At 43.7% G+C, this 18,476-nt stretch overlaps 1 protein-coding gene across 1 annotated transcript in view; it reads left to right on the plus strand.

The window, feature by feature from the left end:
* Positions 1–1,915: 1,915 nt before the first annotated feature.
* The window catches only part of CAST (calpastatin), a 188,348-nt gene continuing 171,787 nt past the window's right edge, over positions 1,916–18,476 (plus strand). Inside the window, exon 1 of the mRNA XM_010831956.1 lies at positions 1,916–1,971. The gene's annotated coding sequence lies outside the window, so the exon portion shown is untranslated. The remainder of the gene's footprint in view (positions 1,972–18,476) is intronic.

The raw sequence follows: 18,476 nt of genomic DNA on the forward strand, positions 1-18,476 counted from the left end.
AGGGTTGGACTATAAAGAAAGCTGAGCACTGAAGAATTGATGCTTTTGAACTATGGTGTTGGAGAAGACTCTTGAGAGTCCCTTGGACTGCAAGGAGATCCAACCAGTCCATCCTAAAGGAGATCAGTCCTGAATGTTGATTGGAAGGACTGATGCTGAAGCTGAAACTCCAATACTTTGGCCACCTGATAGGAAGAACTGACTCATTTGAAAAGACCCTGATGCTGGGAAAGATTGAAGGTGGGAGGAGAAGGGGACGACAGAGGATAAGATGGTTGGATGGCATCACTGACTCAATGGACGTGAGTTTGAGTAAACTTCGGGAGTTGGTGATAGACAGGAAGGCCTGGCGTGCTGCAGTCCATGGAGTCGCAAAGAGTCAGACACGACTGAGTGACTGCACTGAACTGAGCTATTGACCAAAAGCCATTTTATCTGACTTGGCCACTCTTCTTGACTCTTCCCCAAGTCAAATTTATCTCCCAGTTATCTTCCCATTAGAGAAACTCAAGTTAGAGTAGTATATATTCTGACCATAATTCTATAAAGAGTTCCAGAAGTGTCTTATTAGTGAAATCATCAGGATAAATGTCTCATGTCATGAGGAGGCTGCACTAACTTCGTTTTTATCTGTGAAATAGTCTGCTTGTTAAAATAGCCGTGTGCGAGTTGACTCCATCCTGCCGGGGATATCTTCCCTCCTCTTCCTCTCCTCCCCGTCCCCTCTCCCTCCTGTCCCTCTTCCCCCTCCCCTTTCTTTCTTTCTTTCTTTCTTTTTTTTTTTCTTTATTTCAGATATGTTACAGGCTGGCTGTTCTTTCCCTTGTAGCCTCCCCATAGTGAGTAGCTACTACTAGACCCCTGACAGGTGCCCAGAAAAAGAAGTTATTTGTTGATTAATGTGCTCTGTAAACATGTTCATAAAAAAAAAATAGGTTTAAGGTGGATCTTTTATGATGAAATTTAAAACATTCCTTCCAAGATATAATTATTTAATCTCACAATCAATTATTTGGAAGCATTTCAATCCTCATTAATGATCACAGCCATATTTTAATATATGTCATTCATTTTAGGTACATTGTCTTTCTTTCTATGTAGTATGTATGTGTTAGTCGCTCAGTCGTGGCTGAATCTTTGCGATCCCGTGGACAGTAGCCTGCCAGGCTCCCATGGAATTCTCCAGGTAAGAATACTGGAGTGGGTCCCATTCCCTTCTCCAGGGGATCTTCCTGACCCAGGGACCGAACCCTGGTCTCCTGCATTGCAGGCAGATAGTTTATCCCCTGAGCCACCAGGGATCCCTTCAAACATAAAAATTCTAGAAAATATTATTTTAAAAGTATCTACCATTGACCTTAAATTATTAGATGATACAGATATTACTGAGATATTCGATGTTGCAGATCTTTTCCCTGTAAGGATACAGTATCCTCAGTGGAATGCCATCACCTCTCCCTCTCCAAAAGCAGCATTGGTGCTGTTATTCAGACATCAAGTTGTGTCCAACTCTTTGTGACCCCATGGGCTGCAGCATGCCAGGCCTCCCTGTCCCTTTCTATCTCCCAGAGTTTGAAGATATCTCCCAGATATGAACTCTCCAAGTTCACATCCATTGAATCAGCAATGCCATCCAAACATCTCATCCTCTGTCGCCCTCTTCCCCTTCTGCCTTCAGTCTTTCCCAGCATCAGGATCTCTTCCAATGAGTTGGCTCTTCTCATCAGGTGGCCAAAGTATTGGATCAGCATCACCATCAGTCCTTCCAGTGAACACCCAGGACTGATCTCCTTTAGGACGGACTGGTTGGATCTCCTTGTAGTCCAAGGACTCTCAAGAGTCTTCTCCAACACCACAGTTCAAAAGCATCAATTCTTCAGTGCTCTGCCTCTTTATGGTCCAGCTCTCACATCATCAAGAGACTCTTTAGTTCCTCTTCACTTTCTAGAAGGAGCTACCATCCTAAATTTGGTGAGTATTATTCATATGCCTATATTACTTATTAGTGCATATGTATAGACACAGAAATACTATAATATTATTTTGCAGGTTAGAAATTTTACAAATGGCATTTTCTTCCTATGTCTTTGGCAATTGCCTTTTTTTCCCCCAATGTTATTCTTCTGAGGTGTGTGTTATTATATACATCTCTAATCCATTTCTTTTAACTGCTGTACAGTAATCAATACTGCAAGAAAATGTATTCATCTATTCTACTATGTTAGTATGCTTCTAGGTTCTTCCCAATATGTTTATATTTACAAGAAAAGAGCTTCTATAAAATCCTTGTAAATGCCTCAGTTAGAGCATGTGCTAAAGTGTTTCCAGAACAGACCCACAGGAGTGGGAATGATGGCTTTACAAGGTCTTGCTGTTAACTTTACAGGGTCATGCCAAATTGATTTATAATGCCACCACTGTCATATACCAAATCCCCAAATATGTGCAGAACTGTTTCTGAACTCTATTCTGTTCTACTGGTCACTGTGTCCGCCAGTGTATCACACCACACCGCCTTCACTATTTTTATATTAATAGTTGTATAGCAAGTTTTTATATCTGGTAGAGTGACTCTCCCATCTGGTCTTCTCTTTCAAAGTTGTTTAAGCTATTCCCAGCCATTTTATTTTACATAAGCTTTAGAATGACCTTGTCAAAGTTCAACAGAAAGCCCAGTTAAGGTTGTCACTTGAACTGCATGAGAAGAGATGAACCGGAAGAGGACTGACTGCTTTATAGTATTGGGTCTTCCTATCCTTGAACCTGGTTTCCTCTCTCGCATTAAGTCTTCTCTTTAATGTCTTTCTAAGAAATTTTGTACTTTCTTTTCTTTTTTAAAACTGAGCATCTTTTATTAGTTTTAATGTAGGCACAGTCTATTTTTCTTATGTTTCACTCTTGGGCTTCCCTGGCGGCTCAACTGGTAAAAAACCCGCCTGCAATGCAGGGGACCTGGGTTCAATCTCTGGGTTGGGAGGATCCCCTGGAGAAAGGAAAGGCTACCCACTCCAGTATTCTGGCCTGGAGAATTCCGTGGATGAATCGGACCCATGGGGTCGCAAAGAGTTGGACATGACCGAGCGACTTTCACTTCACTCACACTTTAAATGTTCACAATGTTATGAGTTAGATATTTTCTTGTCTATTTTATAACTAAGGAAAGTAAGGTTCAAAAAGATTCAATAACTTATCACACATCATTGGTGGCAAGTGACGGGGATGGGATGCAAAGTAAGTGCTGTCTGACCCCCCAGTCCAGGGCTCTTCGTCTCCAGTCCATACTGGCTTGTGATGAGTTTCTTCAGTGACAGCATTTTCAAATTAAACAACTTTGTGTTTAAAAGTGTAAAGTAATAATAAGAACAACAAGAATAAACATCTATCTCTCTGGGGAAAACATCAAGAATAGTACTTCTTGCTGCTACTAAGTCGCTTCATTTCTGTCCGACTCTGTGTGACCCCATAGACAGCAGCCCACCAGGCTTCCCCATCTCTGGGATTCTCCAGGCAAGAACACTGGAGTGGGTTGCCATTGCCTTCTCCAATGCATGACAGTGAAAAGTGAAAAGGAAGTCGCTCAGTCGTGTCCGACCCTCAGCGACACCATGGACTGCAGCCTTCCAGGCTCCTCCATCCATGGGATTTTCCAGGCAAGAGTACTGGAGTGGGGTGCCATTGCCTTCTCCGATAGTACTTCTTAAACTTTAATATTTATATAAATGACCTGGAGATCCTGTTAAGTGTTCCTCTTGATCTAGTAAGTCTAGAGTCTGAGATTCTTCTTTTCCAAGGAGCTCTTTTATGTAAGTATAACAGAAATGTTATACCTGTTTTCATAATTACCAGTTTTTTGTTAGGTTTAATGCTAGGCTCCTTAACATCTTTTATTATCCCTGCTCGTGTTATCTGTGTTTTCTGTTTAAATCCTCATTAATGCTGTGAACTAGACATTTATAACTAAGGAAACTAAGCTTGAAAAGATTAAGTTACTCTCCAGTTGTCATAGGTAGTAAGTAAATGACCAGGTAATGCCCATACTGCTGGTCCAAGGAGCTCACTTGGAGAGCCATGACTCTATAGTTTTCCTCTAGAAAGTGACCCTTTAATTAACAATGATTAAAGGAGAGAACCCCACCAGATGGCAGCACAAGCTCGTACAGTCCAACCTGGACTGTTGGACTGTAAAGAAAGCTGAGCTCCAAAGCGTTGATGCTTTTGAACTGTGGTGTTGGAGAAGACTCTTGAGAGTCCCTTGGACTGCAAGGAGATCCAGCCAGTCCATCCTAAGGGAGATCAGTCCTGAATATTAATTGGAAGGACTGATGCTGAGGCTGAAACTCCAATACTTCGGCCACCTGATGCGAAGAGCTGACTCATTTGAAAAGACCCTGATGCTGGGAAAGATTGAAGGCAGGAGGAGAAGGGGAAGACAGAGGATGAGATGGTTGGATGGCATCACTGACTCAATGGACATGGGTTTGAGTAAACTCCAGGAGTTGGTGATGGACAGGGAGGCCTGGCACACTGCGGTTCATGGGGTCGCAAAGAGTCGGGCACCACTGAGCGACTGAACTGACTTACTGGACTGACTCCACTTTCCTGCTGATTGTTCCTGGTGGATATCTGACTTAGATTACTTCAAAGAGAGGAATCTTGTTCTCTTCCCCCTGTGTTTCTGTGATCCCCTCCCTACCACAGGGCTTAACTGAGGATGACGGGTTTTCAGCAGGAGCATCCAGCTGGGCACAGGGTATTGTGCCCACAGCTCCTCTCAGAAAGCTTATTTCAAGAGGCTTGTAAATGAGAGTGAAAAATTGTTTCCTACCCTTTACTGTTTCATCATAGTAAGGTCAATTTAGGCACTTAACCAAGAATGGGAGGCATGATTTGAAATGTTTGGCAGGATATGAGAGGAGGAAATGATTCATTCATTATGGGGCAGGGCGGGGGGCGGGGAGGGAAAACTGTTCAGGCAGATAAACCTGCAGCAGAGTCCAAAGATTTAGGGAGAATTCAAGGAATATGTGGGCAGACCAGTCGCTTCAGGCAGGAGCCCAGACCCAGCTTTGCTGAGGGTCCTCAGACCGTCCCTCTTACTCAGCTCTTCTTCTTCTTCTTCTTGTTTTTTTTAAATTCTTCTGAACCTGACTTCCCTGGTGGTTCAGATGGTAAAGGATCTGCCTACAATGCAGGAGACCCAGGTTCGATCCCTGGGTCAGGAAGATCCTTGGAGAAGGAAATGGCAACCCACTCCAGTATTCTTGCCTAGAGAATCCCATGGATGGAGAAACCTGGTGGGCTACAGTCCACGGGGGTTGCAAAGAGTCGGACACGACTGAGCAACTTCACTCTCACTTTCTGAACCTGAAGAAGATTAATTATGGAAAGGAATTCTCATGTTCCCGTCCTGAGCTTGGGAAGGTGAAAACAGAATGACAGACTCCTGACTTTGACTCACAAGCCTGAGCCTGGGCCCTGGGGAGGCCCCAGGGTGCCCTGAGAAGGCTCCAGCATGGGGAGGTGTTGGTCAGTCCCTGGGGAAGGCCCACCTCCTTGTGGTCCTCATTCCGCAGTAATCATCTCTCCCACTGGTGTAGTCAGCACACATGTCTCCGAGCTCTCTGCCCGCATCTCTCAGATGGCTTCATCAGGGGGCACATGAGCTCATGGAGAATGAAGCAAACCAAAGAGGGTTGTTGGAGGCTCTGCTTGGCTGAGACCAGCACTGAAGGAGAATATAACCTAGTCCGCTGCTCTGGAAACCAGGCAGGCCAGAGAGCCTAAGAGGGCTGGCCAGGGGATCGTGGTGATGAGGTTCTCACTGGCCTTTTTAGTTAAGGACCACTGCTTCAAGCCTTTGCTGGGAAGGAGGGCTCAGGGGACAGGTTCCATGCCAGTGAGGCCCAGAAAGCTGAAGTTCAGCGAGGTCAGGGCCACTGCTCCAAATCCTATGGCTGCAAAGTGTAGACTGAGCTATGAACGCAAGACTCCAATGTGTGAGCTCTCAGACGCTGGGCTACAGCCCCCAATAGTTGTTTTATTGAATTCATTTGTTTTGCAAAACACACACACAGACCACCAGAAATAAAAAACCAATCATCTAGAGACAGGTGAGTGGCAACAAGACTTAGAAGATCTTAGACAATCAGCTCTGAGCCCCACAGCTTTCCTCTGGGTCTGAAGATTCTGCCTCTGTCCCCATGAGGCGTGGTGCCCTGGGCTCTGGAACTTTCAGCCACATTTCCCTGCTGTGGCTTTGACCACACCTTCCTTATGGCTCTCCACCTTCTTCCTTTGATATATGTCAAGGCCATAGCCTGAATCATAGGTTAATATCCTGGGATTAGTTGCTACTGTGAATCATTTCAGAAAACAAAGACATCTTTTGTAAAAAAAAAAAAAAAAAATTCTTCTCAGTTAATTCTTGTTATCTCACCAGTGGTTCTCAACTCTGTTCTGGTCACAGATTCTCCTGAGAATGTAGTGAAAAGCTACAGACCTGCTACCCTATAAAACACACACACACACACACACACACGGACACACAACTTCAGGAAGGCTCATATACCCTCTGAATTCTATCCTGAAACCTCAAGCTGGGAACCCCTGCCTTAGATGGCCATTATTTGGTGTATTTACATTGAGGCACACTCACAAAATGCCATTGGCACCCTTCAGTAAGGAATAAGAGAGAATAGGAAGGGACAGAATTTGGAGGTTATCTTGAATCATACATTTTACATCTTTAGGTGAGCATAAATAATCGTGCTTTAAAAGCTCTAGAAGAAGCATTTTCATAGGAAAATGTTAAAGGTAATTTATTGTTCGCAGTGGTTGCATCAGGTGAAAAATGAGGGAGCAGGATTTGAAGGACACTTCACAGTGGGGCAAGGACCCGGGCTCTGCCCCACAGAGTACATGGACCTGCTCCCTGGATAGGACTGGGCTCTCCCTTGCTGTTAGCTACTGGGTGTGTGGAGCTGGGGGGCCCTATCTTGGGTTGGGGGAACAGACCAGGGGAGACTTTAGTTCCATCACACAGTACTGCTAAGGCTACTCAAGTCCACCTCTCAAGAGGGGAGCAGACTCCCAAGTCCAAGGTAAAGTTGAGCACCTTAGGAGGCTAGAGCCAGCCCTTGAGGAGCTCTGTCTGGGCTCTGTGCTCCTTGGGGTTTAAAGATGCTATGACAGGGCTTTGCCATCACTCTTCCATCTTGGTTTGCCTGATGCTCTCCTGAAAGTCTTGCATCTCAGGAAACCCTAGTCTTGGGCAAACCGAGATAGTTGGTCACCCAACTTGAGCCCTGGATAGTGACCTTCAGCAAGATCTTTAATCTCTCTGAATGTCAGCTTGCACATCGATAAACTAAGGCTATCAAACCTGTGTTTCAGAGTTTATGAAGATTAGATTGGTGGTAACGCATGTCCAGGGCTTTCCAGGTGGCTCAGAGGTAAAGAATCCACCTACCAATGCAGGAGACGCAGGTTTGATTCCTATATCGGGAAAATGCCCTGGAGGAGGGCATGGCAACCCACTCCAGTATTCTTGCCCAGAGAATCCCATGGAAGGAGGAGCCTGACAGGCTACAGTTCATAGGATCACAAACAGATATGACTGAGCACACGCGCACAAATGCATGTACAGGTCTTTCTCAATTTACAATGGGGTTCCTCCTCGCTCCAGTATTGTCCAGCCTGGAGAATTCCATGGACTATATAGTCCATGGGGTCGCAAAGAGTCAGACACGATTGAGTGACTTTCACTTTTTATCCCAATAAATCCATCATAAGTTGAAAGTATCGTAAGTAGAAAATGCATTTAATACCCCTAACCTACTAAACAGTATTCTTAGCCAAAGACCCTGATGCTGGGAAAGATTGAAGGTGGGAGGAAAAAGGGACGACAAAGAATGAGATGGTTGGATGGCATCACCAACTCGATGGACATGAGTTTGAGCAAGCTCCGGGAGTTGGAGATGGACAGGGAAGCCTGGCGTGCTGCAGTCCATGGGGTCACAAAGTGTCAGACATGACTGAGCGACTGAACTGAACTGACAGCTACTAGAATACCTACGTTTCCCTCCTCAAGTCTCCCAGGGCCTCTCGGGCAGGTAATGAAGCCCAGCATCCATCTGGAGTCAGGAGTACAAGCCTAAGGTTAAAATGTGATGGCGGCTAAGTCAACTATTAACTCCCTTTCTAAACTCTTTTCTCTTCCTTCTTAGAACTCTTGAAATTTCCCACAGGAACCTCAGATTCTCTGCCTTTCCCTTCAAAAATTTGCCCTCAGGAAAGGAGTTGCTACCAGACATCTGTACTTTAAGTGATTTAAAAGAAACTCCTAAAAGGGTTGGCATTTTAAATGTCTTGTAACATACAAGGCCTTGTCTCCCTGTAAAGGAAATTTCAAGGCTTCCCTGATGGCTCAACAGGTAAAGAATCCACCTGCAGTGCAGGAGACACAGGTTTGATCCCTGGGTTGGGAAGATCCCTTGGAGAGGGAAATGGCAACCGACTCCAATATTCTTGCCTGGAGAATCCAGTGGACAGAGGAGCCCAGCAGGCTACAGTCTGTGGGGTCACAGAGTCACGCACATACAAAAGAAATTCCCACACTGGAAAGTTTGACTCTTTGATGGCTGTATGCATTCCATGAAGTTCAGCTGCTCTTAGGAGCAAGCAGTTAAGATTGCAGCAGTTAAGCAAGGTGGAGATTCATTTCCGCTCCTTCCTGAAAGGCCAGGACTGGCAGTTCTACAGCTGTCATAGACCAAAGCATTGTCAGTCTTTCTCTCCCTCCTGCTCAGAGCTGGCTTTCATCCTAAAGGTCACTTCCTAGTCCCCATACCTGCTGGAGCTCCATTGTTACAGGCCATTTAAGGCATAAGAAAGAGGAAAGGTCAAGGGCTCAGAGTCAGACTGCTGAGTCAGTCCCATTTGAGCAGCCTTCCCAGAAGTCCAGGCGACACTTATGTTCACATCTCATTGGCCGGAGTTTAATTACATGATTACCACCAGTTGCAAAAGATATTGGGAAATAGACTTCTTTCTGGGTAGATTTCAGCCTTACCTAAAATCAGGACTCGCATACTAAGAAAGGGGAGCATGCACTTAGAAAATGTACCAAACGGGGAACCTACTCTTAGTGAAAGCTTTTGTAGTTTTCCTTGGGGGCAGGTTGACTAGAATCACTGTAGCTTCAGGTCTCTCTATCTCCTTGTTCTGGTGACCAGCCCAAACTTAATCACCCTACAATGATCAATAAAAGAAAGAATGAAGGAATTAAGCTATTGCAAGACTTTGCTTCAGTCACTAATCATTGGGTCAGATTTCCAAAGGATGTTTGGTCTCGGGACTTAAAAAACCCACAGTATAGACTTTTCATTTATCTGGGGTTTTAAGGATTATTGTGTTCTCTTAGGTTCTATATATAGCTTCCTGATTGTTCCTCATCTCTGAAATGAAATTAAATTCTGAAAGCAGCCAGGAACTCTTAAGAACAGAGGCTATTTCTTCTCTAACATCTATTGATCGTGACTCACATAGGAAATATAAAATGACCAATGAGCCTTCAGCCCATGACTTAGAATTGGTAATATAGTGGTGGCTGATTGCTGTGGAGAAATAAATCTTATGAGACAATTTCTAGCTTGTCCAAGAAGGAGTAAATCATTTGAGCTCAGTTGCTATGTGCAAGCTGGAGCTAACATTACCAAAGACGTCAGCCGGGTGCAATGCACATAGTATTGGGCCTGATGCTAAAGAAATTCTTCTGATTCTTTTTCTATGGACACATGGTTCTCTCTAACATTAAGGGTTAATCTCAGAAGTAAAGGCAATGAACTAAATCAACCTTTGAGGTAAAAATAGTAGTAAGTAAGTGCTAGAGTTGGCTTCACAAACATCACGGCTCTGACCCAGGGTGGAAGCATTATTAGATATGTGAGTTTGATTGACTGGAAAGAGAGTTTAGAAATCGTTAAGTGCTCTATTTAAAGAAAGCATTGAGAACAAACTAAACCAGGAGGTATCTTCATTTTAGACTGAAAAGCAGGGCCTTTTTCTCAAGCAAGAAAAAGCAAAATTTGCATTGTGCAGGCAGTTGCCATTTGCTGACTCATCTTTTGTGGAACCCTCTAGAAGGAGATGATATACTGCAGGGAGTAGCAATAGCAGCCAGAGTACATTAGCCCCGATGGAGAAGGAGCATTTAGTGCTGTTTCCTGAATTCAAAGCAGTCATTGTCCAATTGTGTCTCTTTGTGAAATGCCTCATTATGCAAGAAATATAAATTGGTTTTCCTCCACAAATAGATTGTGTTTCTGGTGTTTCACAGATTGCGTCATATGCAGCGTGCCTCAGCGATTCCTATAATGTGACACTCTTAGCTGTCCTCTTCTGCGCTCTCATCTAGCTGGCAGGCCAGAGAATCTAAAAGGTAGTAATGGCAGTTGTTTTCAGCAATTCCATAGCAGCCAGTGAAGAGAACATTAAAGCTAAGTGGCACTGCTAAATTCATAGGATAGTAAAATACTGGGGGTGAGCATGGAGCCCGTGGGTTAATTCTTTCCAAAGTCAGTAATGGTAAAAACAGCAGCTAAGTGAGGCACCCATTCTACAAATAGCTCTACGTTCATAGGCTCATTTAATTCTCCCAGCAATGCTCTAAGGAATATTTATGCCCCGCACTTTTCAGAATAGGAAAGACAGTCTCAAGGTCTCATTGAGGTTAAGTGGCAGTGCAATTATTTACATCCGGACCTGTCTCAATCCAAATCCATGCTACTTTCTCCTCCATTTGATTGCCTCGTGAAGATTCAGAGTCCATTCTCCTCTAATATTATTTTAACATAACTTTCTGGAAGAAAAGAAGAGAGATGTTAGGGTTTTTTTTTCTTTCGGAACACGATAATTTTGTTAATTTTTCAGAGACATTTAAGTGACATTATTTTAGCCAGATCTAAGTTGCTCCCAAGCATTCTGTACATTTTCTAGATTATTATTGGACCTTTTATCCATGTGCTATACTAGGGCTTGCCACAAATATTTATAGGTGTAATGAGGAAATAACCACTGCTGCTGCAAGGGGAAGTGTTCCGATACCAAGCTTGTGTGTGTGTTTTCTCGGCATACCTTTCTGTGGGAAAGTAGCAACTACTCTTAGTCAGACCATGGAGTCTCTACTCAATGACTAAGTATCTATCATTGAACAAGTTTCGAACAGTCTGGGAAAATAGTTTAATGAGATTCCAATCTTGTCAATACACAGGTCTAGTTTGTCTTTTACACATGTAATCTGGAAAGAATTATATAAGAATTACAACAATAGTTACCATTGACCAGTAGGATTCCAAGTGTGTTTTTCTCTTTGGTGTTGTCCAAATTTCCTAAAATAAATGGATATCCCTAATATAATGTATCCCAAAGTGATATTTTTAATGGACATGAAAATTCCCAAAGCATAGAATGAGTGGCTGGAGGCACAGATATATAGCATGAAGCCTGTTAGTATTACACCGTCTCTTGTTTATGACTGTGATCACTAATAATAACGATCTTTGATATCATCTTTGCCACTTTTCAGAGGCTGAAAAAATAAACTGATCTCAAAAAAAAATGGCAAAGTGAAAGAGTTTGCCATAGAGTTAATCACTATGAACCGGTATCATTTAGGGAGCAAATATTCTCATCCCTTCATATGGCTTTGTGTTTGTATTACCTTTGTACAAGGATTGCTTCTAGAGATAAGAAACTGTGGCATCATTTTGGTTATCTATTTCCATGGCAACACTTGGATTCAGGGAAGAGCTCTTGGTGTCTTTGCTACTTATCGTGTGCAATTTTCATGGGCACAGGATCTTTCTAAGTTAGTGAGGTTAATTTCGTGTGAGACTGTCTTATTTGTTGTAAATATCTGAAGCAGAAGTGAGATGCAATTTTGACTTGCAGAACTTCTGTCTATGTCAGCAATTCCATGAACAGTGACAGACAGCATTAACTAGCACCGTGAAAAATAACTCGATTTTTATGAGAGCTCTCTCTTAAAAAGATTTCAAAACAAAATTCTTTTTAGGATTATGACTTAGAGTGTGACAATGAGGGTGTTTTCAGTTTTCTAGTTAAGTTTCTGTATTTCTCTGTCTCTCATACACACATATACACTTCATAAAGTAGAATATGAATTCTCCTTTAATCTCTACTGAAATTGAATAGACCAAAATTTTGTCCAAAATTCTCTCCTTCTAGTGTTTTCCTGGTAAATGCTTGAAACTAGCGACAAAATTGTAGAGAGAGTTCGGAGGCAGAATTCTGGTCTTATTTTGCCACAGCCTCTGTGATCTTGGGCAGTTTTCTTCATCTGTCTGTACTTCCAATTCCTCATCAGTAAAATCATCTAAGCTAATAAAAGTAAGGAAAACCCGTTTCAAAGAAGAGTGATAAAATAGAAAACAGAAAACAAGGATTGCCTCTATCGCCACTCCAACACAACTTCTGTTCCCGTTTCCGCCACACGTACAGGGTCCATAGAAGGAAAGAAGGAATGAAAGAGGTCACCCCACTGCTGGCCAAGCATGCATATGACCCCCAAGCAATTTTCAGATTACTGTTCACTTCAGGTTCAAGCAGTGTATTTACAGCCCCCACACATCCATACAACTTGAGTGATATAAGCTGGTTTATCTAATGGCCCATTAAATTTATACCCACCAAATCATATTACTTTGCCAACAAAGGTCCGTCTAGTCAGAGCTATGGATTTTCTGTCATGTATAGAGGTGAGTGTTGGACTATAAAGAAAGCTGAGCACTGAAGAATTGATGCTTTTGAACACTGGTGTTGGAGAAGATTCTTGAGAGTCCCTTGGACTGCAAGGAGAGCCAACCAGTCCATCCCAAAGATCAGTCCTGGCTGTTCACTGGAAGGACTGATGCTGAAGCTGAAACTCCAATACTTTGACCACCTGATGTGAAGAGCTGACTCCTTGGAAAAGACCCTGATTCTGGGAAAGATTGAAGGTGGGAGGAGAAGGGGATGACAGAGGATGAGATGGTTGGATGGCATCATCGACTCAATGGACATGAGTTTGAGTGAAGTCCAGGAATTGGTGATGGACAGGGAGGCCTGGTGTGCTGCAGTCCATGGGATCACAAAGAGTTGGACACAACTGAGCAAATGAGCTGAACTGAACTGAAATTTATCTTGACATTCAGGGATGTAGGTCTAATTTCAGAATAAACAACAACCCCTTCTCTTCTTTTTTTTATTCTCCCTAATATTTTTTAGGAGGAAGGGGAATTTGTTACAGGGTACTAGGGAGTTCATAGGCTTTCCAAGAGGGCCTAACTCTGAAGAGCAGTGTATCTTTTTCTCTGGGGAATGCAAAATCATGGGGAATATCAGGCACAAGTGGCATTCTGCTGGTTCAGCCAACTGGACCCTGGTTGTAATCTGGGAAATCCAGGAAAGACACAGAGTGACCCGGCCTTGAGGAGGTCACTCTAACCTGCAGATGAGTCAAGAACAGGCACCTGAACCAGTGAAACTTAACCTGCCCTTTGGCCCTCCAGTAAAACCAGGGGCCTCAGGGCAATCTGATTGCAGTCTCTCATCTAGGGCTTTCTGGTGTTACTAAAATGTCCCTGAGCTCTCCCAGCTAGTGAGCATCAGCAAAACCCAGCATTCTTGCCCAGGGTCTGTGCTCTGACGCCCAAAGTGTGGTTTGTGAATGAGCCGTATCTGCATCCCCAGAGCTTGTTACTTCACCTTCTGGCCCACGTTTCATGACAGGTAAGAGGAGAGTAATACCTCCTTTGCCTGCTTTAGAGGCTGGTTGTGAAAGTCTTCGACAAATTTTTTTACTGCTCTGCAGAAGAGTGAGAATATTCAGGGTAGTATCATGAATCTGCCAAGAAGTCCATCTTAGGCTGCTTTAAGGACTCCTTATATGAATGACCTCCTTGCTCCTTTGCTGTGATCGGAGCTTCTTTCATGAGTGATGGTGATTGTAGAGAGTAACATTTTTTCTCTCTTTAATATTTTCTTTGACAAAATGCAAAGTTTGGAACTCTGATGATACTCTTCTTTTTTGTAATTTTAGTTAGTCTATGAAATAAAAGTCTGCAATCCACCATGTGAAAATGGTTGGAAAACTATAAAAAAAAAAATGAGGTGTTAGTATTTTCTTAAGCAGAAAATACTTCCTGAGAAAACTCCTGTCTGAAGGGAAAAAGGTTATGCTTATTGGCCAGAAATGTAAATATCTCTATGGTCTCCTGTATTAATTGCAATTGTGGGGTTGTTGGGAAGGCAGAGGAGGATTCAAGGAGACCATTAGTTCCTCATGCCCCATGAGGTACTACCAGAAGTTGTGGGGCTCCTCTTCAGGTCCCCTTCCTCAGGCACTCCGAGCTTCCTGGTCATAAAGCAAATCCCGAAGGTGAAATTTTGGGCTTCCCTGGTGGCTCAGATGGTAAAGAATCTGCCTGCAATGTGGGAGACCTGGGTTCAATCCCTGGGTTGGGACGATCCCCGGGAGAAGGGAATGACTACCCATTCTCGTATTCTTGCCTAGAGAATTCCATGGACAGAGGAGCCTGGGAGGTGACAATCCATGAGTCACACAGAAGGTGAAATTTACCTTTTTGTCATTCTTTTCCTTTTCATTTCATTGGGCAAGTGCCTTATCCTACAAGGTGAAGAGGAAAGATTCTTTTTCCTCCATTGATTGCTTTTGGTAGGAGAATACCTGTTTTAAGTGAAAATAGATGTTACCATTTCTTATACAGACATTGAGAAAGAAGATAAAGTCTTTTAAGCATTGTTGATTTTTAAAGCATCTTTTTCCCTTTTTTTAAGCATCCTTTGAAAGTGACCATCTCAGTGCACAAACTTTTCTCCACTTAAAATTATCTATTTATCTTTCACTAAACAAAGGCCCCATTTGTAATCAGATCAGATCAGTCGCTCAGTCGTGTCTGACTCTTTGAGACCCCATGAATCACAGCACGCCAGGCCTCCCTGTCCATCACCAACTCCCGGAGTTCACTCAGACTCACGTCTATCGGTTAGTGATGCCATCCAGCCATCTCATCCTCTGTCGTTCCCTTCTCCTCTTGCCCCCAATCCCTCCTAGCATCAGAGTCTTTTCCAATGAGTCAACTCTTCTCATGAGGTGGCCAAAGTAATGGAATTTCAGCTTTAGCATCATTCCTTCCAAAGAAATCCCAGGGCTGATCTCCTTCAGAATGGACTGGTTGGATCTCCTTGCAGTCCAAGGGACTCTCAAGAGTCTTCTCCAACACCACAGTTCAAAAGCATCAATTCTTCAGTGCTCAGCCTTCTTCACAGTCCAACTCTCACATCCATACATGACCACAGGAAAAACTATAGCCTTGACTAGACGGACCTTTGTTGGCAAAGTAATGTCTCTGCTTTTGAATATGCTATTTAGGTTGGTCATGACTTTCCTTCCAAGAGGTAAGCGTCTTTTAATTTCATGGCTGCAGTCACCATCTGCAGTGATTTTGGAGCCCAAAAAATAAAGTCTGACACTGTTTCCACTGTTTCCCCATCTATTTCCCATGAAGTGATGGGACCGGATGCCATGATCTTGGTTTTCTGAATGTTTAGCTTTAAGCCAACCTTTTCACTCTCCACTTTCACCTTCATCAAGAGGCTTTTTAGTTCCTCTTCACTTTCTGCCATAAGGGTGGTGTCATCTGAGGTTATTGATATTTCTCCCAGCAATCTTGATTCCAGCTTGTGTTTCTTCCAGTCCAGCGTTTCTCATGCACTAAATAGTTCTGGAAACTTTGTTTACAATTGCTCTATAGAGAAGAAAGAAAAGAAAGTTCATTCAGAAACTCCCCCACAGCTATAATGTTTGAAAGGGTGTCATAATGTTATAAAGTTTGAAAGGGTGTCACTCAGTAACTTGCTGCTCAGAATTTGTTGTTGTTTTTAGTCACTAAGTCAAGTCCGACTCTTTTGGGGCCCCATGGACTGTAGCCCGCCAGGCTTCTCTGTCCATGGGATTTCCCAGGCAAGAATACTGGAGTGGGCTGCCATTTCCTTCTCCAGGGGGTCGACCCAGGGATCGAACCAGCGTCTCCTGCTTGGCAGGTGGATTCTTCACCACTAAATCACAGAGGAAGCCCACTGCTGAGAACAGATGCCCTCAACAATGGTGAGCATCAGCTTTAACCCTTTTATAAATCACAGAGCATAAAAACTGTGTTTATGGACTGAATGAGGTTTCTACTTCTCTGCGATAAGTGTGCCCTGACAACATATGGAACGCTAACAATGGAAGGAAATAACAGAGATCAGCCCGTCAGCCTCCTCGTTTTAAGAATCTAAGAGACTGCCTGATGTAGTTGAAAGTATGTTGGTTTGAAGCCAAGCAGGCAGATCTGCCCAGGCTGGGCTCAGCCATTTGACAGCTGTGAGGCCTCAGGATGTCATTCGTCACTCACACCCCAGCTTTCTTATCTGTGAAGTGAGGATAATAATATCCTGAGATAATCCAAGTCCCAGAAAGCTGGGAAGAAGTGACTTTCACAGTTAGTTTAACCTTCAGAGCCCAGATTAGAAAGCAAGAACGGGATGCTGTTTCCCTGCATGATGAGACCACGACCAGTTAACAAAGATCTTGTCGCTGAAGGAACAGGTCATGTGATCATACAACTGCTTGTTTTCTGCGTTCTGGCCCTTCTTGGTTTGTAGTGAACTGGGAGTCTGCACCTCTCGTGCTGAAGTCCTTAGAAGAGTTTAGCATCTGTAACAAATGATCCCTTGACTTCACAGGCGTAAGAGGCAGGGAACACCTTGACTCCTCATACTCAGTGACCTATCTGTGAAAGAATTCCTTCTAATTAAATGATACCTAATATGGAAAGTTCGCCTCTGAGAGCCTAGCACTGGGACTTCAATGAACTTCATTTCCTCCCTGCCTTCCTTTTTTTTCTCTCTCTCTCTTGAGGATGATAGCATGAAAGGCAGAATTAAAGAGCATCTACTCAAGCAGCTTGGGCTTGCCTACTTCCTGTTTTCGATCCACTGCTCTGCTGCCTTAGAGAAAGGACCTCCCTACCCCTTTCTGCCCAACCCTGACTTTCCCAGGCTGGACTGCATGTCACAGCCCTTATTTGGTGTTGACTTTGGCAGAGGTGAACTTCTTTGCACTCAAGTGCTATAAATTTTGCAAACACGGGGTTAAGCGACAGCCATGGCCTAGACCAGCAAAGCCTCGGATGTTGTGGAGGAGGCTCGACAAGATCAGTCTCAGAAGAAGGCAGTGCCAGGCCACTGGGCACCTCAGCCTAGAGGAGCCTGGGTCTCCTGATCACAGCTCTCTGCCTTCGCAGTTAGGCATCCATTCAACTAATCTGTGTGGAGCCCGGCCCTGGGCACCTGGCATGTATCAATGACCCAAACAGTTATGTTCCCTGACTTCAGCGCTTTCTATCAGATTAGAAATTGGAGAAGGAAATGGCAACCCACTCCAGTGTTCTTGCCTGGAGAATCCCATGGACGGAGAAGCCTGGTGGGCTGCAGTCCGTGGGGTCGCACAGAGTCAGACACGACTGAAGCGACTTGGCAGCAGCAGCAGCATCAGATTAGAAACAAGAACCCAATAAACTGCAGATCAACATAACTGCCTGTGCAGGATAAAGTTCAGTTCAGTTCAGTTCAGTCACTCAGTCATGTCCGACTCTTTTCGACCCCACGAATTACAGCACGCCAGGCCTCCCTGTCCATCACCAACTTGCAGAGTCTTCCCAAACTCATGTCCATCGAGTCAGTGATGTCATACAGCCATCTCATCCTCAGTCGTCCCCTTCTCCTCCTGCCCCCAATCCTTCCCAGTATTAGGGTCTTTTCAAATGAGTCAACTCTTTGTGTGAGATGGCCAAAGTATTGGAGTTTCAGCTTCAACATCAGTCCTTCAAATGAACACCCAGGACTAATCTCCTTTAGGATGGACTGGTTGGATCTCCTTGCAGTCCAAGGGACTCTCAAGAGTCTTCTCCAACACCACAGTTCAAAAGCATCAATTCTTCAGCACTCAGCTTTCTTTATAGTCCAATTCTCACATCCATGCATGACTACTGGAAAAACCATAGCCATGACTAGATGGACCTTTGCTGGCAAAGTAATGTCTCTGATTTTCAATATACTATCTAGGTTGGTCATAACTTTCCTTCCAAGGAGTAAGTGTCTTTTAATTTCATGGCTGCAGTCACCATCTGCAGTGATTTTGGAGCCCCCCAAAATAGTCTGACACTATTTCCCATGAAGTGATGAGACCAGATGCCATGATCTTAGTTTTCTGAATGTTGAGCTTTAAGCCAACTTTTTCACTCTCCTCCTTCACTTTCATCAAGAGGCTTTTTAGTTCCTCTTCACTTTCTGCCATAAGGGTGGTATCCTCTGCATATCTGAGGTTATTGATATTTCTCCCAACAGTCTTGATT

The sequence above is a fragment of the Bison bison genome, unplaced genomic scaffold (genome assembly GCF_000754665.1).
Source record: "Bison bison bison isolate TAMUID 2011002044 unplaced genomic scaffold, Bison_UMD1.0 scf7180017864533, whole genome shotgun sequence".
In the NCBI taxonomy this organism is placed as follows: Eukaryota; Metazoa; Chordata; class Mammalia; order Artiodactyla; family Bovidae; genus Bison; species Bison bison.